We start from the raw sequence: 26,500 nt of genomic DNA on the forward strand, positions 1-26,500 counted from the left end.
CAGAGAGATTAAACCACTCAATCCTAAAGGAAATCAACCCTGAATATTCATTGGAAGGACTGCCGTTGAAGCTGAAGCTCCAAAATTTTGGCCACCTGATGCGAAGAGGTGACTCATTGAAAAACACCCTGATGCTGGGAAAGATTTAGGGCAAGAGAAAAAGGGGGCGAGAGAGTACAAGATGGTTGAATGGCATCACTGAATCAATGGATATGAGTTTGAGCAAACTCCAGGAGATAGTGAAGGACAGGGAAGCCTGGCGTGATGCAGTCCATGGGATTGCGGAGAGTTGGACACACCTTAGCCACTGAATAGCAACAACAACCTTCCTTGCCAGAAAAGTTTTTCTTTACTCAATATATTTTATTTCAAAAATGAAATATATTTACTAAAATATATGTTTCTGCCTGCTACTCTTAACTTTTACTTAAATGTCTTCTCTTCTCAAGAGAGAAAAACATTTGGTGATGATTTCCCACAATTGTCCAATGATTATCTTCCAGCCAAGAATACTCCACCTCTGGCAATCAAGCTGGTTTACTTTCCCAAAACTATTATTTCTTTTTGACTTTACCTTTGAGCATTGAAAAAAAATATATTTTTATGAGGTTCTATTTCAACAAGATTTGGGGGAAAGGATTTATAGCTTGGCTTTTGTCTAAAACAGTGGTTCTTAAATGTTCAGAGTTGCCTAGAGAGCTGGCCCACAACCAGAGGTCCTGATTTTCTGGGTGAGAGCTGAAAATTTGCATTTCTAACAAATCCCTAAGTGATTCTCAAGCTACTCATTCAGAAACCAAACTTTGAGAACCTCTTTTCTAAAATAAACTGATTTTTATTTTTTTTAAAGAGGACATCCTGCTTTTCTAACCCTGAGATTTGATTCACATGCGAACTAGCCAAATAGAAAATACATTTTAAAAAACAGAAAAGAGCTTGGAATTAGAAAATCTTAATCCTTGTTTTGAAGCAGCCACTTTTTGGTTTGTAGTCATTCTACCTCTTGGGTTTTCCATTTCTTTATTTATAAAATGATGATAATAACACCTACTTTGCCTGGAACAAGAGATTTTGTCCCAGACTAGTCAGGTACAGAACAGCCAGGAGATTGTCTTGTTTCTATGAAGAGGGAGATTTACAACTCATCAGAAAGCTTCCCTGGGGGCTGATCACCCACAGGGAAAACTATTATGTATCCTCCACAAAAGAGACTGCCTTCATTTTCTGCAAGGCGGTATACTCCCAGCCCCTGGACCGAATTTCAAAGCAGTGAGGTAGCCATGGCGTTGAAAGGCTAGCACCTCGTCCCTGTGATTCTTGATGCAGCTCTGTGACAGAATCACTGTGTAGCTTTGAGAAAAATTCCCAGGCCCTAATCCCGGGCATTCTGAGGTGGGGCCTGGGTGTCCAAGTGTGTCTTAGGTGCTAACCAGGGTTGAGAACCTTCCTGTGGGAAACAGACTGGTCGTGTCTGTCAGCAAAGTGGGCTGCACTGTGACTTCCAGCTTACAGACGATAGGCACGTTCTGTGCACAGCTAAGTTTGAGTACATTCGGGATATTAAATTCCCATGCAGTGAGTGCTCTATCACAGAACAAATAAGAGTGTCAGAGTGGACTTTTTAAGGCCCTGTGTTGTTATGTTGAATGATAAACTGCTTACAGGTGATTAAACTGCCTCCACAGGCTTAGGTCCTCACTTTTGGTTTTCAGGTGGTGCCATCTATCTTTCTGTTTCTCCACCAAAGAGAAAGCACACGTGCTGAGTTGCAGCAAAGCACTCCAGATATGAGAGAAGTAGGTTGAAGAAGATGCCTCATGCTTAATTTTCCTAGTCATGCAGAACTAGATCGAATCTTGTATAACCATGTCATAAGACTTTGGGCATCTATAAATAATCTTGTGTTTTAATATCTGATTTTGAAGTTTTGTTTTGGCTTTTCTCACTAGGATAAATGGTCATCGTGAGAAGGAAGTGAAACAGTCTGGGTATGAGGTTCAAATGCTGCCATGGTCTCTTGGTGCTTTCTCTGTCTATGTCACTTGGACTTCTATCGTTTCAGCAGAAAAATGGGCCAAAACCCACATTGTTTATTTGATAAAGGGTTGCTTAAACTTGCTCTGTGTGTTTTCCATGTTAACATTTTTGAAAAGCTACTATTAACCTATTTGACATTAAAATAATCTGGCCAGAATAACATTTGTCTCACAATAACTTTCATTTGGTTCATACATCAGCACTAGATGACTTTCAATGATTCCTGGAAGAGGCAACTGGAAAAGACAGATTGTGGAACTTTTGAAGACCTGAACTCCAGAGCTTAATGAATGCTTAGGAACAAGGTCTGTTATTTTCTTCAAATAATGTACTGATAAGGAAAGAGCAGCTTTTTAATGACTCTGTTATTTTGATAATTTTGACTGTCTAGAGATGATGAATTTTCATCAGATGTTGTCTATGATCAATGCTTTCTGATTCCACCCTTTTCCTAGAAACTTCTTTGATTACCTCTTAGCTGTGGCTTTTTGATGACCTAGGTTTGATTTAGATGATTACTTCTGAAAAAAACTGTTAGCATCCCTAAGGTGGCATGGAGGCTTCTGAGAAGGGAGAGGTGGGACAGAATCTTAGTTCAAGTCATTATATGTAGTAGGAAACTGGGGCTTCGAGCAAAATAGGATCAGGATCCCCAAGGGGTAATGAGTGACACCCAGGACAGAACTGGCCTCAGACTCTGGACAAGTCTGAAATAGCTCATGTCAACTGAAGGTACCATTCCCAAGTTCCAGCCATGGACATTGGAGAGTACACATGGGGTTCCCCAGCCTGGTGTGGGATCTGAGGCTCTGGGAACAAAGGCAGGCTCTGTATTTTTTTTAAAAAAACTTTTTATTTATGTAAAGAACAGACTCTTGGACTCTGTGGGAGAAGGTGAGGGTGGGATGATTTGAGAGAATAGCATTGAAACATGTATATTACCATATGTGAAACAGATCGCCAGTCCAGGTTCGGTGCATGAGACAGGGAGCTCAGGGTCGGTGCACTGGGACGACCCTGAGGGATGGGATGGGGAGGGAGGTGGGGGGGAGGGAGGTGGGAGGGTGGGTCAGGATGGGGGACACATGGCTGATTCATGTGAATGTATGGCAAAAACTACTACAATATTGTAAAGTAATTAGCCTCCAATTAAAATAAATAAATTAATTTACAAAAAAAAACCCTTTTATTTTGCACTGGGGTATAGTCAATTGACAATATTGTGATAGTTTCAGATGAACAGCGAAGGGATTCAGCTACATATACATGTAGCCATTCTCCCCAAACTCCTCTCCCATCCAGGCTGAAGGCTGGCACTGTATTGCATTATACTGGAAACTGACTAGAGGAGGTGTAGGTTTTTTATTGTTTTACTGCCAGGAGGAGAGGGGAAAGACTAACTTGCAAATCAGGTGGATGAAAATTGAGAATAAGAAAGATTTGCTTGTTGTAGGCAACCCTTTTGTCTATTGTTGTTTAATGTTGAATTCCCTTCTATTCTTCAGGAATTCTTTTAAAAGTATTTTGTTCTTGTCTTAGACTGAGACTGAAGATATGACACCCCACATTACTGTTATCACCTTCTGCAGCTGAAATGCAGAGTCCGGAACTGGACGTGGCATGGAATAATTTTTCTGTCTAATTAGTCCTAGAACTCTGTTAAAGGCTCACAATGTGTGTCCTTTGGCATGACATCAGTCCGCCGTTGACTCTGATTGTCAGCAGGATTCTAATTATTTGGGCCAAAGCATTTTGCCCAGAGTTTTTGTGTTCAAAGAGAACTTCTGTGTAAGGGAAAGAAAGCCTTTTTGTTATTATTGTTCGTCTTCTTTGGAATTAACACCTATCTAAATTAATCCTCTCTAACTTCTCACACTCCTCCAATAGGTACACTTTGTAAACTGCTTTAGTAACCAACGGAAAGGGGAGTGGTAGTCTTCTAATTAGCTTTCTAGAGATAGGAAATTCCCAGCTATTAAACCCAAGCTGTATCTAATGTGGGGTTTCAGCCTAACGAACAGTTGTAAGCATGCTGCCTTCCCACACAGTAGAACTTGATGGAATCCCTGGTTTACAACTGCTGGTTATTGATTAAACAACTAGACTGTTTTGATGCTGATTATTTCTGTTGTTGCACCCATCATCTTAGGTTTGGAAGAATTATTACAGATATTAACAATTTAGAGTTATTAAAGGTCACTAGTCTATCCCCTCACCCACCTTACGCTGGTAACATCTTTACAACATCTCCCCCAAGTGGTTGTCTTGCTCATGATAGAACCCACCTAATGAGAACGAGGAGAAAGCAGACTCCAGAGTCCAGCAGACAGTTATAACTTAGTTATTCCTGAATACAGTTTATTTGAAACCATAGCGACCTCTAGCTTAGAAGAGGCCCTAAATATACAAATAGATAAGTTGATATAAAATGTGGTGAATGCTTTGATAGAGTCACAGATACACAAACCGTTTTTAAAACAACTAACTGCATGGGAGAACATAGGGAATAATTTGTCTTGAAGTGTAAGGAGATGTGCTTATGTGCTTTTCTGTGTGTGTTCGGGAAGAATGTTTCCAGAGGAAAGGTAAAGATGTGAAAATATAGAATCTAGGAAAGACTATGGTAAGATACAGTGAGAAGTTCAGAATGGCTGGATGAAAGCTGCAGTGGTTAAAGAGAACAGCTTGAGCCAGGCTATTAGGAGCTTAGTTTTTCCAACAAATGTTGGATTTTATCCTATAAGAAGAGATTTTATACATCTGTGTCTCTTTTGCTGTCTCGCATACAGGTTTATTGTTACCATCTTTCTAAATTCCATATATATGTGTTAGTATACTGTATTGGTGTTTTTCTATGTATGGCAAAACCAATACAGTATTGTAAAGTAAAATAAAGTGAAAAAAAAAAAAAAGGATCCTAAAGTGAAAAAAAAAAAAGAAGAGATTTTAAAGGATTTGAAATATGGGAGTGGCTTGATTAGATTTCAGTTTTCTCAAGATAACCTCAGTGGTGGTTTTGAGGACTCATTTGATGAAGGAGGGACTAACTCAATGATATAGGTTGGATATAAAATGCTCTGCCTTGCTGTCAGCCCATGTGCCCTATTTTGGTTCAGAAAACATGGTCACTGTCTATAGAGCCAGCCTTAACTGGTTGTGGTAGATTCTTGTCAATATTACATCTAATGTTGTATGAGTACTGGGGAAGTGAAATAGGAAATTGTAGAAATTATTTGGATTGTTCAAGGACATAAAAATTGACTTGAAATACTATCTTAAAGAATTTTAAGATGGGAAATATTTAGCTCATTAAGCAAGCTTTTCTTTTTTCCGCCTTGAAATGTTCAATTTTAATTTGGCTGGACATCATCTGAGGCACATGCTCAGTAATTTGATGATTTCAGCAGTATGTTATTCTGTGATATCCTTATGGATCAGAAAGTCATTATATAGGACAAAATGAAATCGCATAAGTAATGTAATTGGAAAAGGAAAAGTCAAAATAATATTATGAGAGGCAATAGAAAATTGATAGAACTCATGTTCTATTAGCTGGAATGTGGAATTACTACTCTCAAACCAGTATGGATGGTGCATTTTTGATTGCCTTTCAGGAAATGCATTGGTGCTCAGAAGGTGAGGCATCTTGAACTTTTTGGCTCTCCTTGCATTTTCTTCTGCCTTGTGAGTTTTATACTACCTTATGAAGTTTATACTATCTGCTCATTTTGACTTGCTGGCTAACCAGTTCCCAATTCTCAACATGTGTAAACAAATACTCCTAAGATAGGTAATGTCACAAATAGAAATGTGTGTGTTTCAGAAAAAGATGAGGGACAAATATGCCTGGGTTAAAGCCATGAAACAAATCCTCAAATATCTTTTCTAATTTAACATGAGAAATAGGCTTCTGATAGTTTATTTTTATTCATGATACATATTTATTTAGTAGCATCCCCGCATGGAGGAAAGTAGATTTTTACCAACCAACAGAAGAGTTCAGTCTGGACACTGATTGTCACTCCTGTGGGGTCGGCTGGCCTCTGTGCTTTGTCATCTCCCAGAGGTTTCCTGATAAAGAAATGTGTGCTGGTCAGAATTGATCTCTGGCATTTTTGTCAACCGCACCCATGATTTGGCCCACAATGGCATGTTTTCTTGCTGCTAGACTGTGACTGCATCCTATCATTTCATATTTGCAGGCTGCTCCATCTAGCTAATAAAGCAGCTGTTTCTTATGCATGACATGCTGTGTTGCGTGACTGATGGATAACTGCAGCATTTTAAGGCTTGCGCTAGATTCTCCATTATGCTGCTAGCCTGTCTGTTAGCCTCTATCAAAATGTTTCCTGTTATGGACTGTCAGAAGTAGAAGTCAGTTGTTTTTGAGTCCAAGCTAGTCTGAAGTCTGTAAGGTACTGCCAGATTAAAAGGCAGGGGTAGATGAGGAGAAGCTGAAAAGAGGCACTTGAGGGCATCAAACATAAGCGCAAAAATTACCTTTTTCATAGCCCCACATATGTGGATGTAGATAGAGTAGCTTCTGTAGAAACTATAATTCAGTATGAGCTGCAATAGTCCTTTCTATGAGGCTTGGAGACTCGTCAGAAGAAAGACAAGGACAGGTGATGAGACTCATGAAACACTTTGTGTACAGCACTGTGGTGTGTTCTACTGCACATACTAGGTCATTGATTCTCAAATAGTTCTGAGAAACAGGGATTTCTGCTCCCTGCTCCTTTTATTTTGTTAACATGTGAGAAGCCAGCTTTGAGAAATTGTGGAGCTTTCTTGCTTTTCACAACCAGAACAGTTCTGTGGCCCTTCCGGTGCCCTCGCCACGACCTCCTCGGTGCTCCCAACTCAACAACTCCTTAGGGGGAAGCTCTGTCCCTGGAGAAAGCTCGGGAGATTCTCAGAGAGGACTTGACAGGCCTCCAACAATTTGCCTCCTGGGAGGTTTCGGTGGCTCAGTGGCTAGAGACTGTTCATCCTAACAACACAAAAGCAGATTTCAGTGTAGCTTGTTTCTATTAATAAGTTATACACACTGTTTATAACTGGATTATGTGGCAATTTAAAAAGCATGTTTATGGAATCATTATTATGTCTTAGAGTTACGTAGAACACAGACTGAAAACCACAAGCTTAACCTCTTTCAGTAAATAGGTTAACTGCTTCCACATGTATGTCTCCCTATCTTTTCTTATCTTGAACTCGACCTTCTTACATTTATTCACAGTCATTCATTAGCTCCAGGGAAGGGTTTTAAAGCATAGCTCTACAACAAGATTGAAATTCTTGGCTTATGAGCTGCAAGAACCTGGAATTTGAGCATCAGAGGCTTTAGTCTTGAGATCAGTGGGTGGAATTTATGCCCTAAGTGATAGATTTTGAAGAATATACTGTGAGTCAGAGGCTTTTTTTTCTAATATCCAGATAGATAAAGATTCTTTGTGATGATGAGAGAGAGGAGATGAATCGTAAGATACACAGAGCACTGCTGATGGGTCTCCTGGGAAGGATCCAACATTCTTTCCAGACTCATAAGCCTTAATAATTTTAAAATATAGTTTTAAACAAAATCGTGCATATTTAAAGTGTACGGTATCATGATTTGATAAATACACGTGTATAGTGAAATGGGGCTTCCCAGATGGCACTAATGGTAAAGAATCCACCTGCAGTGCAAGAGACACAAGAGATGCGGGTTTGATCCCTAGGTTGGAAAGACCCTCTGGAGGAGGAAGTGGTTCCCCACTGCAATATTCTTGCTGCAAAAATCCGATGGACATAGCAGCCTGGTGGGCTACAGTCCTTGGGGTCACAAAGAGTCAGACTCGACTGAGTGAAATGACTACTGTAGTCAAGCTGATCGGCATACTGCTCCTCAGACACTTATTTTTTTGTCTGTGTGTGATGAGAACACCTGGAATCTACTCTTATCATAGTTTCAATATTCAATACAGTATCGTTAACTGTAGTCATCACACTGTATGTTAGTCTTCAGACTTGTTCATACTAAATAATGGCAACTTTGTACCTTTTGACCACTATCTCCCTTATTTCTCCTCCCCCACCCTGATCCAGCCTTTATTAACTTATGGACTACTCTCTGTTCCAATGAATTCAACTATTTTTTTAAGGTTCCACATATAATTGTGATCCTATTTTCTCTATGTGACTGACTTGTTCTCCAGTTTTACCCATGTTGATGCAAATGGAAAGATTTCCTTCCTTTTCATAGCTGAATAATATGTGTATGCGTGTGTGTGTGTGTCTGTGTAAAATCTCAAACTCTGAACTTGGATTAAAATGATCTTGTATTGCTGGTTTCCCCAGGTGCTTGACAAAAGCATTATAAAATCCTACTTGTTTTGTCGTTGTTCAGTTGCTCAGTCATGTCCGACTCTCTGTGACCCCACGGACTGCAGCATGCCGGGTTTCCCTGTCCTTCACTATCTCCTGGAGCCTGCTCAAACTCATGTCCATTGAGTCAGTGATGCCATCCAACCGTCTCATCCTCTGTCATCCCCTTCTCATCCTACCTTCATTCTTTCCCAGGATCAGGGTCTTTTCTAATGAGCTGGCTCTTTGCATCAGGTGACCAAAGTATTGGAGCTTCAGCTTCAAGTTCAGTCCTTCCAATGAATATTCAGGATTGATTTCCTTCAGGATTGACTAGTTTGATCTCCTTGCAGTCCAAGGGACTCTCAAGGGTCTTCTCCAACATCACAGTTCAAAATCCTATTTGGAAGATAATAAATGGATAATACTAAGAATTTTTGAATGATATATTCAACGATAAACAAACAATAGAATTTTATTATTAGTATTAATAATATTATTAAATAATATAAATATAATACATGATAGTGGTATCATAAATAATACAATATTAATATTATAATGATATACATGTTATTATTAATATTTACTTTTTAATAATAAATAACCAATAAAAACATCTAAATGCAAAGAACAAAAGCTCCTTTAGGTGAGAAATCACAATTAATAGAAACAGATCCACAAAGACTGTAGATACTGAAATTATCAGACACAAGCTATGAAACTATGGTTACCATGGCTCTGAGAAAATAAACACAAATATAAAATCATGGCAGGTAACTGAAAATTATGAAGAATAACATAGCACATTGAACTATAAATTTTAGAACTCACTTCAACAATTGAAATGAAGAACGCAATGAATGAGTTTAATAGTAAATTATATAAAACTGATAGAAATTTAGTGAACTGAATGATATGATGGAAGAGATTAATCACAATTAAGAGAACAAAGCTGATTTATAGAAAATATTGAAAGAAGGGCAACAGAAATAGAGAATCCAGTAAGAAGTGCTGCCCTAAGTGGAATCTAAGGAGAGGAAAGAAAGAGGATTTGATGGAAAGATGGAAAGAAAGAAAGATGGAGTATCTGAAAAGATAATGTCTGAGAATTTTCTGTAGCTTATGAAATATACAGATTCAAATATCACAATCCTAAGAATGACAAGTAAAAAGAAATTCACATATCAGAGTGAAGCATATGCAAATATATATATGAAATAGGCCAAGTTTCCTAATATATGTATAGAAACACACACACGTGAAAAACACTGTGTATCTTAATTTTACAAGGTCATTTTATGCCATGATTCTATGTTACACCAAAATTTGTGTTTGTATTACCACCACAAAACAAACACTTTAATCATCATTAATTTTAAACAGGATTTACTATCGCATTCATGACAAGTCAGATCATTCTCCTGCAACATAATACTCTAATTTTTTGAACTGAATGAGAGAATCAAATCTTTATTGGAGTTAACTTTTCTTCTCTTTAAAGTATCTGGAAATAGTCCTGTAAACTTGTACCATTTAACAGTTTGCAAAGTTCTGCTGCTGCTAATGGAGCCAACTTGTTCATAGCCATTGCTTCACTCTTTGTGCACAAAAAAGCCTGGAATAGGCATTTGCTCTAAATGAAAAGATAAGCTTCACAGAGTCTTGTGTAAATGCACTGTCTTCAGCAGCACATGTTGAGTCATTATTTTCCCACTCAGTCTTAGTTATTTTTGAAACAGAAGCTGAGAATTCTTTAGCAGATTTGTGTCTTTGAATGTATTCAGTGATATCCCTATGACCTTCATAGTTGTTGGTAAATGTTGACAAGATTTGCCTGTTACATGGGTGTCATTAACTTTCTCAGAGATAAATATGTAGCACTCATTTTTTCATTAAACACACTGTCATACACATTTGAACTCATTACTGCTAACAGGGCTTATTGTAAGCTGGAAAGTGATAAAAAATAAAAGAACAAACAGCTGTACATTTATAATTCACATGGAGATAATGACCAAGACCACTGTAGCAAGTGTGTTCATACTACTCTTCTTATGCTGCACGGCAGGATTGCTCATTATCTATTTTCAGGTGTACTTCACGTAGATGCAGCCTAGAGTTTCCCATTTTCTTCTGACTCTGCTTATGGGCAGCCTATGGCTTTATGCATATCATAGTCACAGGGTTTGGCCTAATTAGCTGATGGACCAAACTGTTGTCAAGGGCAGTGGCATTCCTGTTTGAATGCAGTTGTGTCACCAGTAAGCTCCTGTGTGCTTTCCTTGAAAGGAAAATGTTAATTCTGTTGTGTATGAGAAAGACTTGGAAAAAGAGAAATTTCTAGTTGTCCCTCAGCTTTAGCAGTGTGTTAGAGTTTACGGCCGTGAAATTAAAAGACGCTTACTCCTTGGAAGAAAAGTTATGACCAACCTAGATAGTATATTCAAAAGCAAAGACATAACTTTACCGACTAAGGTCCGTCTAGTCAAGGCTATGGTTTTTCCTGTGGTCATGTATGGATGTGAGAGTTGGGCTGTGAAGAAGGCTGAGCACTGAAGAATTGATGCTTTTGATTGTGGTGTTGGAGAAGACTCTTGAGTGTCCCTTGGACTACAAGGAGATCCAACCAGTCCATTCTGAAGGAGATCAACCCTGGGATTTCTTTGGAAGGAATGATGCTAAAGCTGAAGCTCCAGTACTTTGGCCACCTCATGAGAAGAGCTGATTCATTGGAAAAGACTCTGATGCTGGGAGGGATTGGGGGCAGGAGGAGAAGGGGACGACCGAGGATGAGATGGCTGGATGGCATCGTGGACTCAAAGGACGTGAGTGTAAGGGAACTCCGGGAGTTGGTGATGGACAGGGAGGCCTGGCGTGCTGTGATTCATGGGGTTGCAAAGAGTCGGACACGACTGAGTGACTGAACTGAACTGAACTGAACTGAGAGTTTATGGCACGTGTCTTACACAAGTGAGACCATGGCAGAAATTGGAAGTACACAGTAGAGCTTCACCAAACCCATTAAACACCATGTGCTACAGGTGTTTACTAGATACTTTTAATCAAATTAAGTATAGAAATTCAATTCTATTTTTTGTCTAGCTTTTTATTTTTCCAAGACTGATCATGAAAAATGATGAAATACGAATAATAATGATCAGGAATGAAAAAACAGGACATTATCCCATATGCTGCAGTATGCAATAAAGTAGAGTACAAAACCAAATAAGACATATGCATTTAAAACAAAAAACCAAATGTGAATTAATCTTGGATGGTACAATAACATTGTGCGTAGAAAATTTAAGAAAATCTATGGATAAGTGATTAGAATTAATAAGCTTAGCAAAGTAACTCTTTTTAAAAAAATATAAATTCATTTATTTTAACTGGAGGTTAATTACTTTACAGTATTGTATTGGTTTTGCCATACATCAACTCTTGAAAACTAATATGCAAATTGTATATACTAGCAACATGCAGAAATTGAAGTTTAAATAAGACACTGTAAGATTACGATATCAAACACCTAAAAATAAATTTACAGAGAAAACTACAAAACTTTATTAAAATAAAATAGAAAGACTAACATAGAGAAATATAAATTGATTATAGACCAGAAGATTCAAATTTGCCAAAATGTCTGTTCTCTAAACTGATCTATGGATTTAATTTGAATTCAATAAAAAAAGTGTGTGTGTGAGTGTGTATGTGTGTGTGTATAGTGTGAAAATCTGATTCTAAAATTTATATGGAACTACAAAGACTAAAGAAAATAGCCAAGTTAATATGTTTACATAAATTTATACTCTGCGGCATTAACACAAGGACAGACAGGAAAACTAAAAGAATGGCATGTCTAAGAATGGAACTAAATATACATATGCCTATACACTCATGCAAGTGTTCTCAGTTGCTCAGTCATGTCCAACTCTTTGCGACCCCATGAACTGTAGCCCTCCAGCCTCCCCTGTCCATGAAATTTTCCAGGCAAGAATACTGGAGTGGGTTTTCATTTTTGACTCCAATTGTGTACATATATTTCCATTCTTAGACACTCTATTCTTATATGTATTCTCTATATATGTATACACACACACACACACACACACACACACACATTTGATTTGTGGCCAAGTGACACTGGGAAGCAGTGGAGGAAAGATTAGTATGGTGCTGGGACAACTAATAATGTTGGGACAGTTAACAACCTTTATTGTAGAACAAAGAAATTGAACCCCCTGTCACACCTAACACAAAAATCAATTCCAGGTGGATTACAGACTTACATATCAAAAAAATTAAACTGGTACTAAATAATGAGAATACCTTTGTGACACTAGATAGGAAATGATTTTGTAAACAGGGTGGAGACTGATAAAGTTGATTTCATTAAAATTAAGTTCTGTTCATTGACATACATTATTAAGAGAGTCAAAGGTAACTAAAGGGATGGGAGAACATATTTGCAACAATTTTAACCAGAATACATAGAGTTGTTACAAATCATTTAAGAAAACAGGCAATACTGCCAATTCAACAGAAAAATGGGTAAGAGACTTCACAGATGAGGAAATATAAGTGACCATTTAAAATGGTGTTCAACCTCATTAATAATCAGAAAAAGCCCTTTAAAACCTCTATGAGAAACCATTGATTACTCACTAGATTGGGAAAAATTTAAAAGTAGGATAATTCCAAGGCAAGAACATGAAGTAATAAAAATTTTCAAAAACTGGTAGCAGTAAACATTGGTCCAAACGTTTTAGGAAATGCTTTGGTATTATTCAGTGATGCGTAGATGTGCATATCCAGAAATCCCTCTGTCAGAGAGATGTGTTCTATTATTGAAATGCATACTTACATGCACTATGGTATACTTGACAGGAATGTTCAATGTTGCTTGTAATATCCTCAAATGGGATCCTGCCCAAACACATATCTGCATCTTCTAAAATGAACAGACTGTTCATGTAATGGAATGACATTCAGTAGTGAAAATTTTAAAACTACAGTTGTCTGAAACATCACATTGACAAAAGAAACATGATAAAAACAGACAAAAGTGACCCACATAGATTAAGGATTTTTGCTTATGTGGTAAAGCAATGAAACAAAGCAGACAAATGATCAAAATAGTCAGGATAGTGGTTACCCTAGGGAAGGCAAGAGTTTGAGATCGGGGAGAAATATGATGGGGAGTTACCCTCCTTGGTCCTCCACAAGGGTCCTTCTGCCCAGTGTGGTGTTGCTTGAGCCAAAAGAATGAGACCAAGCAAAGGAAAGCTTTGTTCTCTGATGAAAGAATGGAGAAGGATGAGCTGCTCTTCCCAGCTGACGGTGGGCGAGGCTGCTTTATAAGGTTCTCAGCAGTGGGGAGGGGAGAGGGTGGAGTTCTCCCAGGACCGCACAGAGGCCTGCTTGGGGTTCCAGATCACAGTGCTGGGCTGCAGAGACGCTGCAAACAATCTGCTGCTGCCACCATCTTAAAGAGTGGTGTCACACCCGGAGCTTTTGCAAGTGTCCTCTGAGCTGGGTGTCTGCACTATCAACTCTGCTCTGAAGTGCTGGGTGCAAGGCCCCTGCATGTGGCCCCCAATGAGCACCGAAAACTAGACAAAGCATGGTGGAAAAGAAAAAAAAAGGTTAGATTTTATTTTATTACCCAGATTCTATTTTTATTTTCCAGTCATTATTAATGGGCTTTGTTGGTGACAGCAGCGTCCTCTGATACTGATGATATTCAGTTATCTGATCTTGATGAGTGTTCCACAGGGGTCTCTTCTACTGTAATTTGTTAAACTGTACAGTTTGTTATAATTGAGTAAACTGTACAATGTTCTATATACTCTTCTGTGTGTGCTGTGCTCAGTCACTCAGTCGTGTCCAACTCTTTGCAACCCCATGGAGTGTAGCCTGCCACCAGGCAAGAATACTAGGGTGCATTGCCATTTCCTCCTCCAGGGGATCTTTCTACCCAGGGATCGAACTTGTATCTTCTGGACTGGCAGGTGGATTCTTTACCACTGCACTGCCTGGGAAGCCCATACACTCTTATGCATATCTCATAATTTTAAAATGTGTAAGCATATGAAGAGCATAGAGGGAGTATCAAGACAGGGGGAGTCAGTTCTTTGGAAGGGAGGAAGTAGGAAAGGCTTCTTAGGAGGTTTCCCATCAGCTGTGACTAAGAAATGTCTCAAGGAGGGTACCCTCTGCAGTCACAAACACTTACTCGTTTGTTAGAATGTCCAGAATAGGAAGACTGAAGGTGTTCCTAGGTGAAAGTGTCCTGAGCTGAGATCCGAAGAAGGTGTGAGGCTGGGTCATTAAGGTACAGTTGTTAAATAGTGACCTGAGCAGTAGAATCCAGGCAATCCAGGTAAGTCAAAGCATTATATATCATTCTAAGGAGCGGCAGGCTCATCCTGAAGGTACTGAGATGCCTTGAACAATTTTAGGTAGAGAAGTAAGAAAATATCTGTATTTTAGACTGATCTCTTCTCTCTGGAGTTAATCTGGAAAACAGATAGTAAGGTGAAAAGGATTTGCGGATAAGGCCATCTCACCGGAGGCAGTTACAGCACTGAATTAAAGAAAAACACATAACTCAGAACTAAGGACTCAGTTTGGTTTCAAATATCTCTCTAGTCCAGATTTTTTCCTGACAAGTTTCCAGATTACTGCCAACTCACTTTACCTGAACTGTTGTGTATGTGTGTTTGTGTGTGTCTTCAGTGTGTGTCTGACTCTTTGTGACCCCGTGAACTGTAGTTCACCAAGCTCCTCTGTCCATGGAATTTTCCAGGCAGGAATACTGGAGTGGGGTGCCATTTCCTTACAGACCTACATAAATGTAGTAGGTAATTTAGTAGAGTTTGTGTGAATGAAACAATGTTTATTCCTTCTTTGAATAAGGCACAAGATTTCAAGGAAAATAACCTATAATTCTTTACCAATGATGTGAGATATAATAAGAAAAATACAGTGTCAAGAAAGGCCTGACCTAAATTACTATCGATAAGCAAAGGTGAGGTCTTAACATTGTTCTGACAGCTGCCAATATTTGGAAGCTAGTGATTTGCTCAGTATTTGTCCAAGAGATGGGTTAATGACAATTTTGTAAATGGTGGCAGGCATCTCAATCAGTCTTCCAGCAGGACAAAACCATCATTTAATAATGTCACTGGTTCAGTTAGGGTTGATGTAGGGAGAGTGAGAAATTTAGTCTTCCAAGCATTCTATCCATTAAAAAAGAAGAGTTCAAAAAAAGATTCAAGGGGAAGAATTCATGTGTTTCTTCAGTTTTAGCTATACTGGTACACTGAAAAAGCAGAAAAGAGGATGTGGAACAGACCTCCAAATTCCGATCTTTACCCTACTTGAGGACCATTTACACAAAATTTCATGGTGGCAGTGCATGTTTTGGGGCTTCCCAGGGGCTTAGTGGTAGAGTCTACCTGCCCATGCAGGAGATGCAGGAGTCAGAGGTTTGGTCCCTGGGTGGGGAAGATCCCCGGAGGAGGAAATGGCAAGCCACTCCAGTATTCTTGCCTAGGAAATTCCATGGACAAAGGAGCCTGGCAGGCTACAGCCACGAGGTCACAAAGAACAGAATGGTACTGAACATGCACACTTGCAGCGTGTTTTAGTGGGAGTTCTAATATGATATTTTCTCGTAATAAAACGTAAAAAACACCAGCATTATTTGTGAAGGCCGAGTACTCTTGCCTGGAAAATCCCATGGATGGAGGAGCCTGGTAGGCTGCAGTCGTGAGGTCGCTAAGAGTCGGACACAACTGAGCGACTTCCCTTTCACTTTTCACTTTCCTGCATTGGAGAAGGAAATGGCAACCCACTCCAGCGCTCTTGCCTGGAGAATCTCAGGGACGGGGGAGCCTCGTGGGCTGCCGTCTATGGGTCGCATGGAGTCGGACACGACTGAAGCGACTTAGCAGCAGCAGAGAGCAAGAATCCATGTACAAGCCTTCTGTTGTCCAACTCATTTGGTTAAATTTGGAAAGAATCAAATGTGCTATTCTTATTTTGAGCAAACACATGTTGCTCTCAGATAAAATTACAAGCTAGAACTCTATACAAAGTCACATTGTAATTAAGCTGTTCTAATTGAATACTTTGTCTCTTTTAATAGTTATCCATGCTTTCTGTTTATTAGTAAACATTATCTAATAAAATGCTCTATTGTTTAGGAAAGTTTGAGCAAAAGGGAAATTGTTTGGGGAAATGAGTAAGCAATGAATACAATCTGAAATAAAATGTTGTCTCATAGCAGCCAAGCAATTATGTTCCTTCATAGAGTAAGTGCTTAGTATCAATTTTGTTCATGTGGAGGGCATCTCTAGTGATTCAGAGGAGATATACAGTTCTTGGTTCTTTACAGCTCCCTATAAAACTCTGCAATGAAAAGATTAATGAACAAATAGTTATACGTTTAAGGAATAAAATGATTTTGTTTTCACTACTGGTTATGAGATGATGAGTGAATGGGTTGATACTTGGGTACTCTGGTTTCTGGCCTTAGGAAGACTACTCTGAGGTCAGTTTCACCACATTCTGCTCAAGTGGCCTTTCTGGAAGGGTGATAGCCCAATTCTTGATTATAATGATTTGCTCCCTGAGTTTGCATACCTGAAAAAGTACTTAGTTCCTAAGAGAGTGGTCTCCGCTTCTTTCCAAGGGGTCAGATGACCTCACACAAAAGTCTGGATGTGAGTTTTGAAAAGTAAGGACGTATTAGTATTATTAGTATTATAAATATGAGTTGCTGCATATTAGTTATGTATTGCTATGTAATGTTACCCCCAAATTTGGTGGCTTACAACAACAAGCATTTATTATCTCCCCATTTCTGTGGGTGAGAAATCTGGTATGGCTGAGCTGAGTGCTTTTGGCTCCGTGTCTCTCATAAGGCTGAAATCAAGGTGGCCAGTGCCGCAGTTACCTCAAGGCTAGACCAGGAGTGGATCTTCCAAGCTCACTCAAGTGGGTGTTAGATGAAGATCTGAGTTCCTTGCCGAATGAGACTGTCTGCAGGACAGCTCACACCGTGGCCGCTGGTTTTCTTCAGAGTGAATGTGCAGGATTGGGAGGGAGGGCAACATAAGATGGAAGGCATAATCTCTTTGTAACCCCATCCAAGAAGTGATCTCCCATTACTGGTGCTGGATCCTATTTGTTAGAAACCAGTCCCAGGTCCAGCCCACACTCACGGGAGGGGACTTCACGGGGCATGAATACTAGGAGGTGGGGAGCACTGGGGCCATCTCAGGGTTGCCAGCTGCAAACTGGGAAAACCTGGCAAGTGTGATTTCTTCTCTGAGACCCCTCTTAGTCAAATTCCTGCAACCAAGAACCTTAATATTCTTTCTTATTTGGGATCCCTGTCCTGAATCTCCCAATTTCACCACTTTCATGGACTTTTTTCCTGGAAAACTTCTCCTAAGTATTTGCTCTGTAAAGTCATTAGCCATGGCCTGTGTATGTATTTTCTTCCTAAAGGAAATCAGTCCTGAATATTCATTGGAAGGACTGATGCTGAAGCTGAAACTCCAATAATTTGGCCACCTGATACAAAGAACTGACTCATTGGAAAAGACCCTGATGCTGGGAAAGATTGAAGGCGGGAGGAGAAGGGGACAACAGAGGATGAGATGGTTGGATGGCATCACTGACTCAATGGACATGAGTTCGAGTAAAGTCCGGGAGTTGGTAATGGACAGGGAGGCCTGACAAGCTGCAGTCCATGGGGTCGCAAAGAGTTGGACACGACTGAGAGACTGAACAGAACTGAAGAGTTAGACTGGTGGTATGATCTCAGAGATGGGTATACTAGTTACAGCCTATGTTCTTTTGACTTAGCAATTTTGAGGATTAGAAAAACTTTAGAATCACTTTAGAATGTTTATATATTTATCATCAATTTTAAATGGAGGAGATGCAGAATCTGGTTAAGACTCCAGACCAGAGAATTTTGAAGACTTCTGGCACACTTGACTTCTAGGCGAAAGTCATCGTCCTTCAGCCACGCCTTCCCTTTGCTCTTGAAACCTGCTTCCGGCTCAGGAGGAGGGAAAATGTCCTGTACTTGCTGTCTCTCAGGCTGTTGTATTTTCCTGATACATGTCAGGCTGCACTCACTTGTGAACATTTCCCTCATTAGGTGTGGATCATTAATTGCTGAGTCTTGCTGCTTTCTTTTGAGAAAGGGGCAGTATATAAGACACATTTTGTAATAAAAACATGTCTGCTGCATATGCTTTAAGAATAAATGCTCAATTTCAGAACTGCAGTTGGGAATGTGTTTTAAGTTTGTCTACTCTCTTATGAACAGAGCAAGGTCAACAGTTTAATTAGTTCAGCATTTATCAAGCACCAAGTGCTGTTAAACACGGTGCCAGGGCCTGGGAGTATGAGGATGAGTTATATACATTCTTGTCCTTGCAGAGTTCTCTCTGTTGGGAGGAACAGTCAGGTAAACCAGTAATAACAATGTAATGGCTCAGATAGTAGAGAGTCTGCCTGTAATGCAGGAGACCTAGGTTCAATCCCTGGGTCTGGAAGATCCCCTGGAGTAGGGTGTGACAACCTTCTCCAGCATTCTTGCTTGGAAAATTCCATGGTTAGAGAGGCCTGGCAGGCTACAGTCCATGGGGGTCACAAAGAGTCAGATACGATTGAGCAACTAGCACTTCTTTTTTCACTGGGGTGAAATAGAGCTGCCTATGAAGGGCAAAGAGAGTACTGAGAAGGGGATGTCTAACTCTGCCTGGGAATTTGTATTCTACAGTGTCCCTTAGAACATAAACATCAGAAGGTGTGATGTGTTCAGGAGGAGAAGTAAGTATACTCGTAGGCTGTGCAATATTTTTTTTCAGCTAGGAAAAAGAGGAAAAACAATTATGTCTTTGCTGAATTCGCCAGTCTATGTCCGATGCAGGATACAGCATGCTTGGGGCTGGTGCATGGGGATGACCCAGAGGGATGTTGTGGGGAGGAAGGTGGGAGGGGGGTTCATGTTTGGGATTGCATGTACACCCGTGGTGGATTCATGTCAATGTATGGCAAAACCAATACAGTACTGTAAAGTAAAATAAAGTAAAAATAAAAATTAAAAAAAAATAAAGTTTTATTTTTTTACCAATTGCAAAATTATTATCCTTAGAAAGTGGGAAATAGCTTAATTTTACTAAGGTAATCTCTGAAACTAGCTTCTAAATGTCAAATTGATTCTGCTAATAAACTATTTAGCCAGGAAGTCCTTTCACCAGGAGATGCTTCGTTTACATCTCTGGAAGTGGTCCTAAAAGAACAGAGGATATGTGTTAGGAATACTTGGTGCTTAGCAGCATATACAGTGATGTCAGCTTACAATTTCGTACATTCATTTATGCCTATAAGGTTGTTTGGACTGTAATAAAAATACCAGCTATGCTAGTGTGTTAGTTTTCTAGAGCTGCCCTACAAAGTATCATAATCTGTGTGTGTTAAAATGATATGTCAGCAGAGCCATGCTTCTGAGCCATGCTCAGTAGGTTCTAGTGGGGAATCCTTCCTTGCTTCTTCCAGCTTCTGGTGGCCCCGGATATTTCTTGGTTTGTAGTAGCATCACTCTAATGTCTCCCTCTATCTTTTCATGGCCTTTTCCCTGTGTCTCTCTGATGTTCTCCTCTTGTTAAAATGACAATAGTCACTGAATGCAGAGCCCACTCTGAATCCAGAATGACTTCATCTTAAAGTCAATTAACTAATTTTATATCCGCAAAGACCTTATTCCAAACTAAGTTCACCTTCTAGGTTCCAGGTAGACATGAATTGTGAGGAACACCATCCATCTCACTATAGTTAGATTTACAGAAACAGCAAAAGATGATTGCAGATCAAAGATAAAAGCTTTATACTTCCCATTTGAAAAAGAGACATGTTTTGTATTATTCTTATACCTGGTGGCAGGAAGAAAAAGAAGTGAAGAAAGGGTAGACTTTAAGAGTAGTTAGGTAAGATATGATAGAAATAAGGATGTTTAACATGTAGAAAAATATGAAGAGCTTAGGACCAGAATATAAAGCAGGAAGTATATGAATGATAGCCTAACTTTCCCAAAGCTGTTCACTGAAAAACGGTTATAAATATTTAGATTGGAGGTCAGCAACTTGATTCAAAATAGGTAAGTTATTTTACTGAGGGTAGGATGGTAAGAGCCACTGAAAAGTCCTAAACCACTGGAAACTCTAAGTATTGATTTGGCAGTTTGAGAGTCTGTCCATTTTTTCTAAGATACAAGTCTGGAGGCCATCAGTGGAGTCTCACTTATCCCAATGTTTAATTAAACGAGTCAAATCAATAATTATTTATTGAAAATATACTTGCAAGGGAAGATGCTATATTGTACATAAAAATACAACGCTCAGTCGTTTCTTTGAGTAGCTTAGTTGGGAAGACAATCTAAATACATATGAAAAGATAAATGACAGTATAAGTAGGAAATGACGATGTAAGGGCCTTATAGCAAATGAGAGGAGTGACAGCTGCCATAGGTATTTTGAGTAAAAAGGTGTTGAATGCAGGGACTGAGAGGTTTACAGAAACATTGAAAGGGCTGGAGTGCTGGCTTTTAGGAGACCTGGAAGTGCAGGCAGCACAGGGAAGCTGCTGTTGATGAGCTTAGCTGTCTGTGACATTGGAGGGGCTGATTCTCAGGAGATCCTGTCAATTCTATGGAGAGCTTGTTGTGCTGCAGGAAATAATCAGGTAAACTCGATCAAAGTACAGTGAGATAAGTGACATGGTAGAGTAACGTGTGGGTATGAGTGTGCTCACTTGCTCAGTTATGGCTGACTCTTTGCCACCCCATGGACTGTAGCCTGCCAGACTCCTCTGACTGCGGAGTTTCCCAGGCAAGAATACTGGAGTGGGTTGCCACTTCCTATTCCAGGGAATATTCCAGACCTGAGGATTGAACCTGCATATCTTGCATCTCCTACTTTGGCTGGCAGATTCTTGATCTTAGCCGAAAACCAAGAAGTGATGGCAGATGGATTCTTTACCACTGTACCACCTGGGAAGCCCTGTAGAGGCATGTGCAGAGCACAAAATGGGCACAGAGAAAGGGATGTCCCTGGTCAAACCTCACATTTGCCATCTGAGAGCGCCCACTCACCTACTTTCAGATGTTGCTGGAGAGTATTGACCTATTCACTTGTACCTTTTGATGCAGCCCCTTATTGGTAGAATTCAGTGAGCCTGCTAAAAAGAACCTGGACGTGTAATTCCCTGCATTTATCCCCTTCAGTTCATGAGAGGGCTTAGAGGGCAGTGGAGTTTCTGAGAATCGACAGACACCCTTCTGCAGTGGCCAAAAAAAGCACCTGAAAGAGGGACGTAATGTGAGTCTTGTAGAGAAGTGAGATTTGGATAAGAAGGAAGAAGGAAGGTGAATAGTCCAGGTGGAGCTATGGCTTAGGATATTTCTAAGGATATGTTCAGGGTGCATGGATTGTGGCAAATAGAAGTCATGTGGAAAGTCAGTAACAGATAAACTTATAAAGATAGGTTGGGTCAGATTATGGAAAGTTCAATGCTAGGTTGAAGGAATGGGAACTGATTTCAGGCTAGGCGGTCCTAACTTGTGGGCCTGAGGCCCCTGAGGACCCTGGAGTTATCAGTGTAAGATCCATATGAATACCACGCATAGCCTTTATATGGAACAGATATGTCTGTCCCATGTATATGAGCTACTGTTTGTACTGACTACAGGTCATGTGACTTAGTAAAATATGGGTTAATGTATATATCTAAATTTATTACAGCATTTGATCATCTATTTTTAATTAAAGTATTCTAATAATAAGACTACTATCACATATTGATCTGTACAATATTGCTGATATTATAAAGAGGTTTTCACACTTAAGTTTAGGATTACTACTCTAAGGCAATATGAGTTGTTTGAAGGCTTTTGAGCAGCATAAAGACAAAGTGAAATGATGGTTTAGGGAAATCGATCTGATAGGGCTCTATAGATTTGAAAGTGGAGATTAAAGGCGCTAAACCAATAAGAAACCTCTTGTGGAAATTAAGTTTGAGAAAACCAGTGAGCTGTGAATAAGCAATTCCTAAAGCATGATGTGATGTATGACAGTGGGTACAAATAAAGAGTTGTGCACCAACTAAGAATTTATTGCCTCTCAGCTGCAAATTCACACTCTGATGCCAGCTCTATGAGGGTGGAGCTGGACTCTGTTTGCCAGCTGGAAAGTTGTTAAGATTTGTCAGTGAAGGGTGCTGTAAGGACAATGCAGGAAGGACTTTCTTTTACCGGACCCAGTGCACACCTCTCTCCAGGCTCCTGTAGCACACATGGCTTCTCCAGGGTCTGACTTTGGATGCAACTTCTCCAGTATCCAATTCCGGTAGCATCAGTGCAGCTTTGCCTGGCACCCCTTCAGGTGGCTTTGAGACAGAGCCACTAATGAAGGACAACCTTGTGGGTAGCTTCCTCCAGGATCTCAGAGGGCAACTTTCTAGCAGGTTCTGCTGGTGTAGGACCTCAGCAACTTCTCTACCAACCAGTGAAGCACAGCTGCTCACTCTCCAGTGAAAGAGTGGATCAGCTCTGCTGAGGGAGACTCTTCTATGGGGCAGCAGCTCAGCCCTAAGGGGAGTGGTTGCTCCTTTAGCTGTAATTTCTATATTCTTTGGTATTTTCCTTGCTTTTCACTAGCCAATCCCTCATTAAATTTAATACATATTCATATTAAATATTCCCCCATATATTCCTGTATAATCTTTGTTTTCTGATAGAACACTACTGATATCAACAGTATCTAATTTTGGTGGATATTCATAATTAAGCAACATTTTCCACATATCTCTTTATCTGAAGTTTGTGTAATGCAGTCCAATAGAGTCATATTATTACCCATGCTGCTGCTTTTTTCTTTTGCTGCTGGGGAGCAGTAAAAGCAACATCATATAAGTCTTTTGAAGGATGCAAACATAATGAGTTTCTTGAAGAAGTTCTTCATAAGTAGAGAGTAAGAAATTAATATTGGTTTTGAACTCTCCCCTGTGGTTGATAACATTGTGATAGAGATTTTATTTATTAATTCTTCAAGTCACTCACTCATGTCTTCTCTGTTATAAAGTGACACATTTTACATTAACGCTAAAATCCATCTTTGATTATGACATTTGGGATCTCATCATTAAAACATATGTTTGTAGTCCCTGACTCTAGGAATTTTAGCAGCAACACATCAGGTACTGTATTTTCATATTATTTCAACCTCAAGGTATTAGAAGTCCAAGAGGCTTTTGAGTTTAACTCTTTTGGTTCACAAATGTGTACTTAAATACATGTTTTTGCTTGAAGACTATTGTGTAGCTGAGGTTTGGATAGATTGACAAACACCACATATGACTATGTAATAAAATATCAGTAAACACACAGTGTGTGCGTTGGGTGAGAATGTGTTGTTTTTTCCTTTTCTCTTGTTTACTTATTACTGAAAGCAGTCCAGAACATAAATTAGTAAATTTAGCAACATTATGCTTTTATTAAGAAATAAAATGGTGCTAACGTTCTGTGGGAGTGGAGGCATGCATATATTAGCAAATTTGTAGGTAAGTGGGCTTCCAGGTGGCCCAAGTGGTAAAGAATTGGTCTGCAAATGCAGGAGGCACAGGCAGGAGACACGGGTTCAATCCCTGGGTCAGAAAGATCCCCTGGAGAAGGAAACAGCTACGCTCCAGTATTCTCGCCTAGGAAATCCCACGGACAGAGGAGCCTGGCGGGCTACAGTCCATGGGGTAGCAAAGAGTCAGTGGCGACTGAGTACACACACATGGTTAAGTGGTGTTTATTCTCTTCTAAGACACCATTGGGCCTGCTGAAATTGCAAAGTGTTTTTTTGATTGCCTTTTAAAGGGCTGCATGCCAAGTTCAGAACTCTAGAAAGTCTACAGAATGCTTAAATGGCATTTTCAAGGTTGACAGTTAACACCGAACTCAAGGACACTTAACCTTGCTTTGTTCGATCTGTTACAGAGAATGTTAGTGATGTTACCCATCATGTTTGCTAGATGGCGCTAGAGTTCACATCTCTTATCTAGACTTCACATACCTCTGTCTAAATATATTGCTATTTGGACAGCAGTCCCTTATTTTTAGAGCCATTATTGTTGAACTTAAAATCATATTACCTTTAAGTGTTAAAGTGTTATTTATTAAGTGCCTAAAGAATGTTACTTTGCCTAACGTCATTTCAGATGTCATTTTCCTCTAGTTCGTACTTGAAAAGATCTGACAATACAATATAAAAATATTTTCTTTGAATATTTATTTTTAGAGCATAGAAGACTGAACATGTCCAGAAGGAGCTTTTCCAGAAAGAAAATTATCAGTGAAAATTGAGGTTTCAGAACGTATCTATACTTGAAAATTGAATATGCAAATTGAGTAATTTCATGCTTATTTGACATTTTAAAAACATTTTTGCTGCAATTATTTCAATGTTTTAGTTGAAGGGCCTCTATGCATGATTCCCTCATAGCTCAACTGGTACTGAATCTGCTTGCGATGCAGGAAGCCAGAGTTCGATTCCTGGGTGGGAAAGATCCCCTAGAGAAGGAAATGGCAACCCACTCCAGTATTCTTGCCTGGAGAATTCCATGGACAGAGGAGCCTGGCAGGATACAGTCCATGAGGTCACACGACTTAGCAACTAAACCACCACCATGACCTGTATGTGCACAGAAACATAGTCGCTACTGACTAAGAAAGGGCTTTGAAATGAAAAAAATTATCTATAAGGAATAGTTTTTACTTAACAGTCATAAATAAGAGAATGTCACATTTTCAAAAAAGTAATAGCTTGTATTTGTTACTTTATTCATTTGTTTCAGTTTAAGGTCGTATTACAAATAATGCCTATGTGTGCATATAAAAAAAGTCCTCCTACCTGTGTGTTCTGCTATCCCTCATTTAGTTTGACATTGCAAAGATTTTTTACTATTAGCAGTTTGATGTCTATTCCTCAATACATTTTCCTAACATGAAATATAAATATATTTTTCATATTTGTAGATTATCTCCATATATCTTTGTATGTTATCTTCTGATTTGTCTATAATACAGGTGAAAAATAACAGTCTGGAATCCAAGAAAACAATTAAAATAACATGAATCATATTCCAGCCTTGCACAAAACTATCTGAAGGGGAGATCATTCCCCATGAATCACAGAATTTCTTTCAAAAATGCCTTCCCCCCGCTTATGGTCAATATTGTTCATACCCATAGAAATACTTTGAAGATTCACTCCTTTCTAATTCCAAACTTTCAAAATTCTCTACCCAGTTCAGTCCAGAACAACCCTCTTGTCTTCTCTTTTTATCTCTCTCTAGTGTAGTTTTTTCGGAGAAGGCGATGGCACCCCACTTCAGTACTCTTGCCTGGAAAATCCCATGGACAGAGGAGCCTGGTGGGCTGTGGTCCATGGGGTCGTGAAGAGTCAGACACGACTGAGCGACTTCCCTTTCACTTTTCACTTTCATGCATTGGAGAAGGAAATGGCAACCCACTCCAGTGTTCTTGCCTGGAGAATCCCAGGGACGGGGGAGCGTGGTGGGCTGCTGTCTATGGGGTCGCACAGAGTTGGACACGACTGAAGTGACTTAGCAGCAGCAGCAGCAGTGTAGTTCTTTACCATTTATCTCTCTCCAGTGTAGTTCTTCATCAATCAGTCATTTTTCTCTTTCTTCAATATATCATCATTACTGTTGTTTCAGTCCAAAATCATGTTCGACTTTTGGGAACCCCATGGACTTTAGCCCATCAGGCTTCTCTGTCCATGAGATTTCCCAGGCTAGAATACTGGAGTGGGTTGCATTTCCTTCTCCAGGGGATGTTTCTGACCCAGGGATCAAACCACATCTCCTGCATTGGCAGGTGGATTCCTTACCACTGAGTAACCTGGGAAGCCCAGCCTTCAATACCTAGATTCTGCAAAACAAAGTAGGACTGTGAATCTGACTGAGCAAATAAGTCAGCTTTATTCTTTGTGATCGAGATGGAGAGGGAAGAAAATGGTAA

General features: G+C 39.6%; 1 long non-coding RNA gene across 4 annotated transcripts in view; it reads left to right on the forward strand.

The window, feature by feature from the left end:
• Positions 1 to 26,500, forward strand: part of LOC138445301 (uncharacterized) — a 313,499-nt gene that overhangs the window by 124,903 nt on the left and 162,096 nt on the right. Inside the window, exon 4 of one of the 4 annotated variants that reach the window (XR_011258797.1) lies at positions 2,238 to 2,342. The exons of the other annotated variants lie outside the window; for them this stretch is intronic. This is a non-coding gene — a long non-coding RNA (uncharacterized lncRNA). The remainder of the gene's footprint in view (positions 1 to 2,237; positions 2,343 to 26,500) is intronic. 4 annotated transcript variants of the gene reach the window in all.

Source organism: Ovis canadensis, chromosome 1, assembly GCF_042477335.2.
Source record: "Ovis canadensis isolate MfBH-ARS-UI-01 breed Bighorn chromosome 1, ARS-UI_OviCan_v2, whole genome shotgun sequence".
Taxonomy (NCBI): domain Eukaryota; kingdom Metazoa; phylum Chordata; class Mammalia; order Artiodactyla; family Bovidae; genus Ovis; species Ovis canadensis.